The sequence below is a fragment of the Lutjanus erythropterus genome, chromosome 20, assembly GCF_056507025.1.
Source record: "Lutjanus erythropterus isolate fLutEry1 chromosome 20, fLutEry1.hap2, whole genome shotgun sequence".
Classification (NCBI taxonomy): domain Eukaryota; kingdom Metazoa; phylum Chordata; class Actinopteri; order Lutjaniformes; family Lutjanidae; genus Lutjanus; species Lutjanus erythropterus.
Genome location: NC_139336.1, coordinates 17,502,240 through 17,509,778, shown reverse-complemented (window position 1 = coordinate 17,509,778; position 7,539 = coordinate 17,502,240). Strand labels below are relative to the sequence as shown.

Here is a 7,539-nt window from a genome sequence, read left to right as displayed (position 1 = left end):
TGAGGTGGCATGGGGTTATATGGGGAGTGGGAAGTTGTTGTCCTCACTTCACTGACTTCCTTCCTCACTCTATGTTGTATCTGACCTATCTGTGTTTTTCTGGAAGTTATAGCAGCTAGGTAACAGCTGCTAGCAGGAAACACACTGATACCTTGAATAAATTATGGATTTCTCTGTTTGAACATTGTTGATACACTTGGGATAATGTAAGTACACAATGCGGAAATGTTACAGAAAATACCTTTAATGAAACAATACAAACTTTTGGTCTGGCTGTGAAACCACCCTTGTGAACCCGTGAGAATGCTAAACCATATATGACCATTTTCCACTCACTGAAAGTTGACCATTACATGACAGACTTAATTGTATAATACACACACAAGTCTTCTGCCTTGGCCGATATACAGAGCTGCAGGCATAACACTGCAAAGCTTTTAATTTCCCTTCCTGATTAAATCTAAATGACAAAGAAAAACTACAGGAAAGCATTGTTTTTCCATTCCACCATCTCCACTGTTAAATATGTGTATTGATCTGAGGATGTTTTACACACTAATTCAAGTACAGTGGAAGGAATAATCGTACTGGACAACAGAAAACTTTGCCATTAGGGCTTAGCTGATGCCAGACAATACAGTGTCTTTCCTGTAGATAAAGATGGCATTAGGGTTTAGAAAGGGGTCAACAGGATTCCCTCTAGCTAAAGAGTGTCGGGATTACCAAAGTCTGCAAAGAGCTGCTTTTCTTACAGATTATGTACAATCTGTTCTCAGCAACAGGACCACATATTCACAAGATACAGGAGCGGCATTAATCAAAGATCTTATTCATTCAAGGGCAAATAAGGTTCTTCTGCAGCCTCCTTCAACCTGCACTCATCTGAGCTGACTTAGACAAAGATGAATGTTCAGTGGTTTTTAAGAGGGGCATTTAGAACCACACAAAGGTCCAGCGGGCAAGAGTTAGGGGGCTCTATTGGCAGAATATGGCAGAAATAGAGTATGAGATAATAAGTATGATAATCACCTGAAAATAAGAATCTTTTGTTTTTGTTATCTTGAATGAATGAACTATTTTATCTACAAAAGAAATGGGTTCTCCATGCCAATATGTTTCTATAGTAGCCTAGAACAGACAAACCAAACACCGGCTCCAAATGTGGCTTTTTCATGTCTTTTGTGAATTTCATGGACACTGTAGTTTTTCCTACACAACTGGAAGGGGAGGGTGAGGTGAGCAGTATTCTGTTGGTTGCAAGCTACAACTGGATTGCTCAATGCCACTAAATCCTACACACTGGTCCTTGAAGCATACCATGGTCTAGGTGAATACTGAATTCGGATTGGCTGCAGGCAGTCTACTAAGTACTTCCTGTTCACTGTTTCAAATTTATGCTACAGAATGAGTAGCCTAGCAACAGGGATGCAGTCAAAGCCTCCACTTAGCCTACAACATCTTGCAACACGTTAACAAGCTAACATCTGATTACGAGTGACTGTAACGTTTCATTTAACGTTTTTGGGGAATTTGACAGCGACAAATTGTAATGGGACACCACAGGATGGCAACTGTGACACACAAGTTCCAAAAAGTACACTGCCCCCTGAACTTACTGATATTTTGTGTCACATAAGTGATCATCTCACATCCCAACTTTCAACGTTTCATTTGTTTGTGAAAATCTTGATGCCTATTTGGGGACAACAACATAGCTGTTAAGTCTTGTTGCTAAACATACTGTCAAATTATATTTACTGTTTGTCAACCAAAGTCATATCTAAGGCTCATCCTATTTACTGGAGTAGTGAATTAACTTTTAATGATTGATCCATTTATTAGTCCAACTCACAGGCATTACCAGGGAAACAAAAATAAAATCAGATTTTGCTTGCAAAACACATGAAAATATAAGTTAATGGTTTTACTTTGTCTGGTGATGATGATGATGATGGTATTAGCAGGATAATGCCCTCTGAAGTGTCCATAATCAGGAATTAGCGGCCTTCATGCCATCCATTACTGTAGTTCCTGATAATGGATACTTCATCAGACATGATGCCTTACATGTATGTAGTTAATACTTACTTAAAATATCCTGGAACTGGTAAATTACATAATCTAGTGCACATGATAACCATGTTGCTGTGTAGAACATATGAGATGAATACTAATCTCTGTTGGATATATCTGTAATAAAAGTCTTTATTCACTTTCTTAGAAGTCACAACTCTACAAAGAAAGGAATACAAAAGATGCCAGAAGCACATATTTATTACTAGTATAGAGGGTGACACATGATTGGATTAACACTTGTCCCATCCCACTCCCACAAAAATACCCCTGTTCCATTCTAATCCCATGACAAAGTGTAATGTATGGCCTTGTATGTCTATTGTGTCACACAGGTTGTGGTGTGTTTCTGTTCTATCTCTCTCCCCCTGTCTGGTGCCCCTCCTCCACTCTACTTGCCTCCTTTGCAGTACCTAAGTTAAACTAACACTCAGGGAGATGAGGATGAAGATTAGAGAGGCATACCCTAACCCTAAACCACAGCATTATCCCCCTTTGTGTCTTGCTTGGCCAGGATCTCTGACCCCTTTTGTTTGTTTTTTCTGTTGCATTTCGAGTGTGTAGTGCAGCCATGGACTGAGACAACAAATAAAGCACTGAATAGATTAGGGCCAAAATACATTTCTGATCTTCTGCTACGTTATGAACCATCCAGACCTCTCACTTTGTCTGGGACAGGTCTACTTTCTGTCCCCAGAGTCACAAAAAAACATTAAGAGGCAGCGTTCAGTTTTTATGCACCACATATCTGGAACGAACTCTCAGAAAACTGCAGGTTTGCTGCAATTCTCAGTTCTTTTAAATCAAGGCAGATGACTTTTCTATTGCCTCTGCTTTTCATTTAACTACATCTGAGGTTTTTGATTAATATCTTAAAGTGCACTGTAACTTCTACTTTCCTGTTTTATCTTTTTATGCTCTATTTAATTCTGTGTTGAAATATCTTTTTTATATTGTGTTATGGTCCTTTCAACTTTGTCTTGATGTTTTTTATGTTTTATGCAAAGCACTTTGAATGGCCTTGCTGTTGTAATGTGCTATACAAATAAACTTGCCTTGCCTTAATGATATCTGTGTTGACATCCTTTATGCTGCAGTTTCCACTTGAGCTATATCTGTTTAGGGAGGCCATGAGACAGAGAGAGAGAGAAAAAAACCCTGTCCCGTCCCAATCCCAGAAGAACGCCTCCCATCCCGTCCTGTTCATGTCAATCTACAGTCCACACATGACATGCAGTGGTCAGATGGCTGCAACAAGTCATCAGAACAGACAGGAGAGGATTAAATTAATTTACAAAGACAACAGAATGACTACCATTATGTTCAAAATAAAGAAGTGTTTATTCATATTAGAACAGCATATTTGTACATAAGACTGACCTATTGTTATTATGATTCCCGTTCCCTTCTGCTCACGTTGACTTTTTTCCTGTTGCATCCCAGTTCCATGCTTAATGGTGAAACTGACTCCCATCCTGCAGGATTTCTGAAAAATGCCAGCCTCTGCTGTGAAAACAGCAAGAGTAGATACACAGATCAGGCAGATTTGTGGTACACCAGCTAATAATCTAAAATACCTAGACTGTAAGTTTGCAGCTGAAAACAACAAATTCACTCTCTTACTAAGATTAGTGTACAAACAAAATAAGGTACAAAGATCATTTGCAGACCGAATGTTTACATCCGCATTTCCCAATCCCAGTCCAGGGGGCGCACCGCCCTGCAGGGTTTAGGTGTTTCCCTGCTCATGAATCAGGTTTGTTGGAGCAGGAAAGCATCTAGAAATGTGCAGGGCAGTGTGCCTCGAGAACTACTGGGAAACACTGGTTAGATAATTGAATTCCTTTTTCATTAATTTTATTTAAGCTTTTTTTCGAGGGAGACTGGGCGAAGGCAGCATTATTTACATACATACAGACAGAAAATACAAACATCAAACACACAACGAAGAGATTAATTCTGGATCGATTCTGGATCAAATAAAACAGTAACATTTCTCAGTTACATTGACTTTATACATATAAATAACAATTTTTAAAAAAAAACTTTTGAATTGCTTATGCACTGATTTCATATTGATGTCAGCAATAGAATGGTGCTTAAAACAAAAGTGATAATTAAACTGTAAAATGTATCTAAGAGTAAAATGGCTGTCTCAGTGTTGTGTACACTAAAGATAAGCACAGAGGTGTGCCCACAATTAATCATTAAGTAAATATGTGAGAACCTTCCACAAGTCGGATATTACATTTCACACAAATTACAGGGTCAAGTGTTTCATTAAAAAAAAAAGAAAACGCCAGTAAGCCTAAATATTTCACTTCCAATCTAATTTTAGTTTGTGTAGCACATTGAAAAACCTTAATATTATTTCAAATTGATAGGGATTTGTGATAATAATTCAAAACATGTACTTAAGAATTAGTGTTATTCATATTTTTTTATTGCTAAATCACTGTTATGCTTAAAACAAACAAACATAACAAACAACCTGTGTCCAAATACATAATGTTCTCTCTTTACAATGTAGTACATGCACTTTGGCCACTAGATGTCAGTGTTTACTTTGAGAAAGTTGGATGAGCTGCACAGAGGGACACACCACATACAGTCATGCACAGTTGTACAAAAAATATTTATATTCTTTGGCAGTTTATTCAAATATTTCCCCTTCTTGCCATGGTCCCATTTTCATCTCAAACTTTTTCTGTGACATATTATACATTTGCAAAATTTCCACCTCACTCTAACACTTTCTCAGCCAGGTTTATGAACACAGTAGTCACAAAAAAGATTTGCCCTCGACCATATTCATGAGCTCACATATCAGATGTTGCACATCCTGCACACAGACTGCTAAATGCTCTATTTCTCTAGCTGATTTAAAGTACCTGATTACACTTCCGAACTGATTAGATGGGGAGACCGAGTACACTGTCAGTATTGTTGTAGATCTGCAGAGTTCCAACCTCCAGGTCATGTGGCTATGAGAAAGAAAAAACTTTATGTGCCATTTCTGTTGGTTTTGCAAGGTTCTGTGAATTAGTCTTTGACATGATCCTAATCTAACAGTGTAGGATAATCTTTCCAAGTAGACTATCTTCACTCTATTTACAGGCTGTGTGCAAAGAATTGCTAAAAGAATGCAGTGATAATTTAATTGGTTATCCCAATATTTGCACTATTGCTTAATTATGCACCTCATGGCTTTCATTCCAAGTCACTGAATGCATGTTGTTATTATTATTATTATTATTATTATTATTATTATTATTATTATTATTATTATTATTATTATTATTACAGTATTGCAGTGACTATTTTAAACATTCAGGTTAGGAGTTTTGGATTATTATTTATTTATTTATTTATTTATTGCTTTTATTATGACAATGAAAAACCTTGAGTTCTTTCCAATACTCATGACAAAAAAACAAAAACAAAAATGATAAATAATAATAAAACATTGAGTCTTTTCACTGAGACATACATGTATGATGTTTGTACAGGGGACTACTATGAGTGATGGAACTTACAGGAAACTACGATGTTTGGTCAATCTCGGTAAAAGTTGCAGTTGTGCAAGGTCGCGCAGAATTCATGGGGATTGGTTGAATTTACATTCATTGTTGCAATCACAACATCGCAACTTCCCGGCGGGTCTGAGTATTTGGCTTACATCACTTCACTTTCACATCAGAAAAGGCTGTCTGGTAGTGAAGGGGTGAAAATATTCTAAATATACCGTACATTTAAACTGATGTTGATTTTTTTTTGGTGGATCTTTTCTTAAGTGGTTAAAAGACAGCAGTTCAGCATAGTCTGAACTATCCCTTTAAAATATGGCCACATAGCTAAAATTGCTTTGGCACAATTTGCGTATTTCTTTTTCTGACTTTGCCAGATGATCTGTGCAAAGCTGACCTTTAAGGAAGGCTAATTTTTCCTGCATGATGCATTTGTGCCACAAGATCACCAGGTGTTTTGTGACATGCCTCCCACTCAGGCAGGTATTATCCCTGACTGTGGACAATACCAAAACACCAGTGACACAGATTCCATGCTCGCCATCAAGGACACCACTAACAAAAGCAGAAGTGACATTCACATCTCTGTACTGTACTCTGCTCTCAACCGCAAATGGCGTTACGCCGGCCGCTGATCTCTTTTCCCACAGTGAGTTCAGTTCACGCAGAAAAAAGCCAAAAGCAAAGGTGCCATCACAGATAAATGCGGTTAAATCACGATGCAAATGTTTGCTAAATTAAAAAAAGAAAGACTGATGTAGAGTCTGTAGCTGGAAATCTGCAGCCCTGCTTTCCCTCTTCCTCTCAAGCAGACTCAGGGGGTGAACGCCTGTTTGAAGCTCTCCCCCTGGGCTCCAGGGTTCTGTGGGATCCGGGTGTGCTGACACTGTTAGCACGCCTGATATGAGAGCCTGATCAAAGCTGGCTCATTCTGCCTGACCGATTTCCACAGGATTAAGGATTAGGGAGACAGGAAGCTGGGAGAGGCACAGAGACAATCTGGGAGAGACAAAAAGGGATAGTGAGGGTTACGGAGAGTGAAAGGGATGGAAAAATGTTGAAGGAGACAGAGGGGTCATAAGGCACTGGCAGAGAACATCTTGAGAAACAGAGCAGAGAATGAAGTCAGTGAAGTGATTTACAAAACAAATAACTCAGTGCACTAATACAGAGAACAAAAAGTACAGGCTTTTCTGTGAAGCTCGATTTAAAAGACAATCTTTAGCAGCTTTAGCTTCCCCTGCCTGGACCTTGTGGGAGCTCGACCACCTTCTGTTACCAACCGAAGTTCTCCCAGAGGACCGGGCAGCGCTGCGGCTCATGAAGTGTTAAGTCTGATATGTAGCTGGGAGACAAAACCTGCTGTGCATTAATGGTGAAACACTGAAATCAATTCAAAAACTAACAGGCGACCAGTGTAGAGCTTTTGTTCTTCGTTTGCTTCATTCGCCTCGCTGCTACAGTTCTGCAAACATGAAAGGGAATCTGGTTGGAATTATAGTAGACTAAATGTTAAGATATAAAGGCATGGGTAATATTTTAAAGGTCACTAAATGACCTTAACTGAACCTTTTATCATTAAAGCATATATCAGGATTAAAGTCACATCCAAATCATTATCTACAAGGTTAAAGCAGAAATGAAATTAAAAATGCCTTTTTAACCTTTTTAGATCATATCCCTGTTATATATTATGCATCTCTTTAATGGGATAGTTCAAATTATTTGCAGTGGGCTTGTATGAGATATTCTTATTAGTGTATTATCTATAGTAGATGGCAGTCAGCACGCCTCCAGTTTGGAGAAAAAGCAAGAGTTTCTGTGTAGGAAGCTAAGCAATGTACTGCTGTACTACATATTTTCGCCACCTAAAATAGTCAATATCACTTTAAGTGTATGCTATATATACATTTCTTTTTATTCTTATATCAAACTTCAA

The 7,539-nt window shown here is 38.2% G+C and overlaps 1 long non-coding RNA gene across 1 annotated transcript in view; it reads right to left on the bottom strand.

Moving 5' to 3' along the window:
• Positions 1 to 5,737: 5,737 nt before the first annotated feature.
• LOC146308326 (uncharacterized) overlaps positions 5,738 to 7,539 on the bottom strand; it is a 61,394-nt gene continuing 59,592 nt past the window's right edge. The window contains exon 4 of the long non-coding RNA XR_014772597.1: positions 5,738 to 6,599. This is a non-coding gene — a long non-coding RNA (uncharacterized LOC146308326). The remainder of the gene's footprint in view (positions 6,600 to 7,539) is intronic.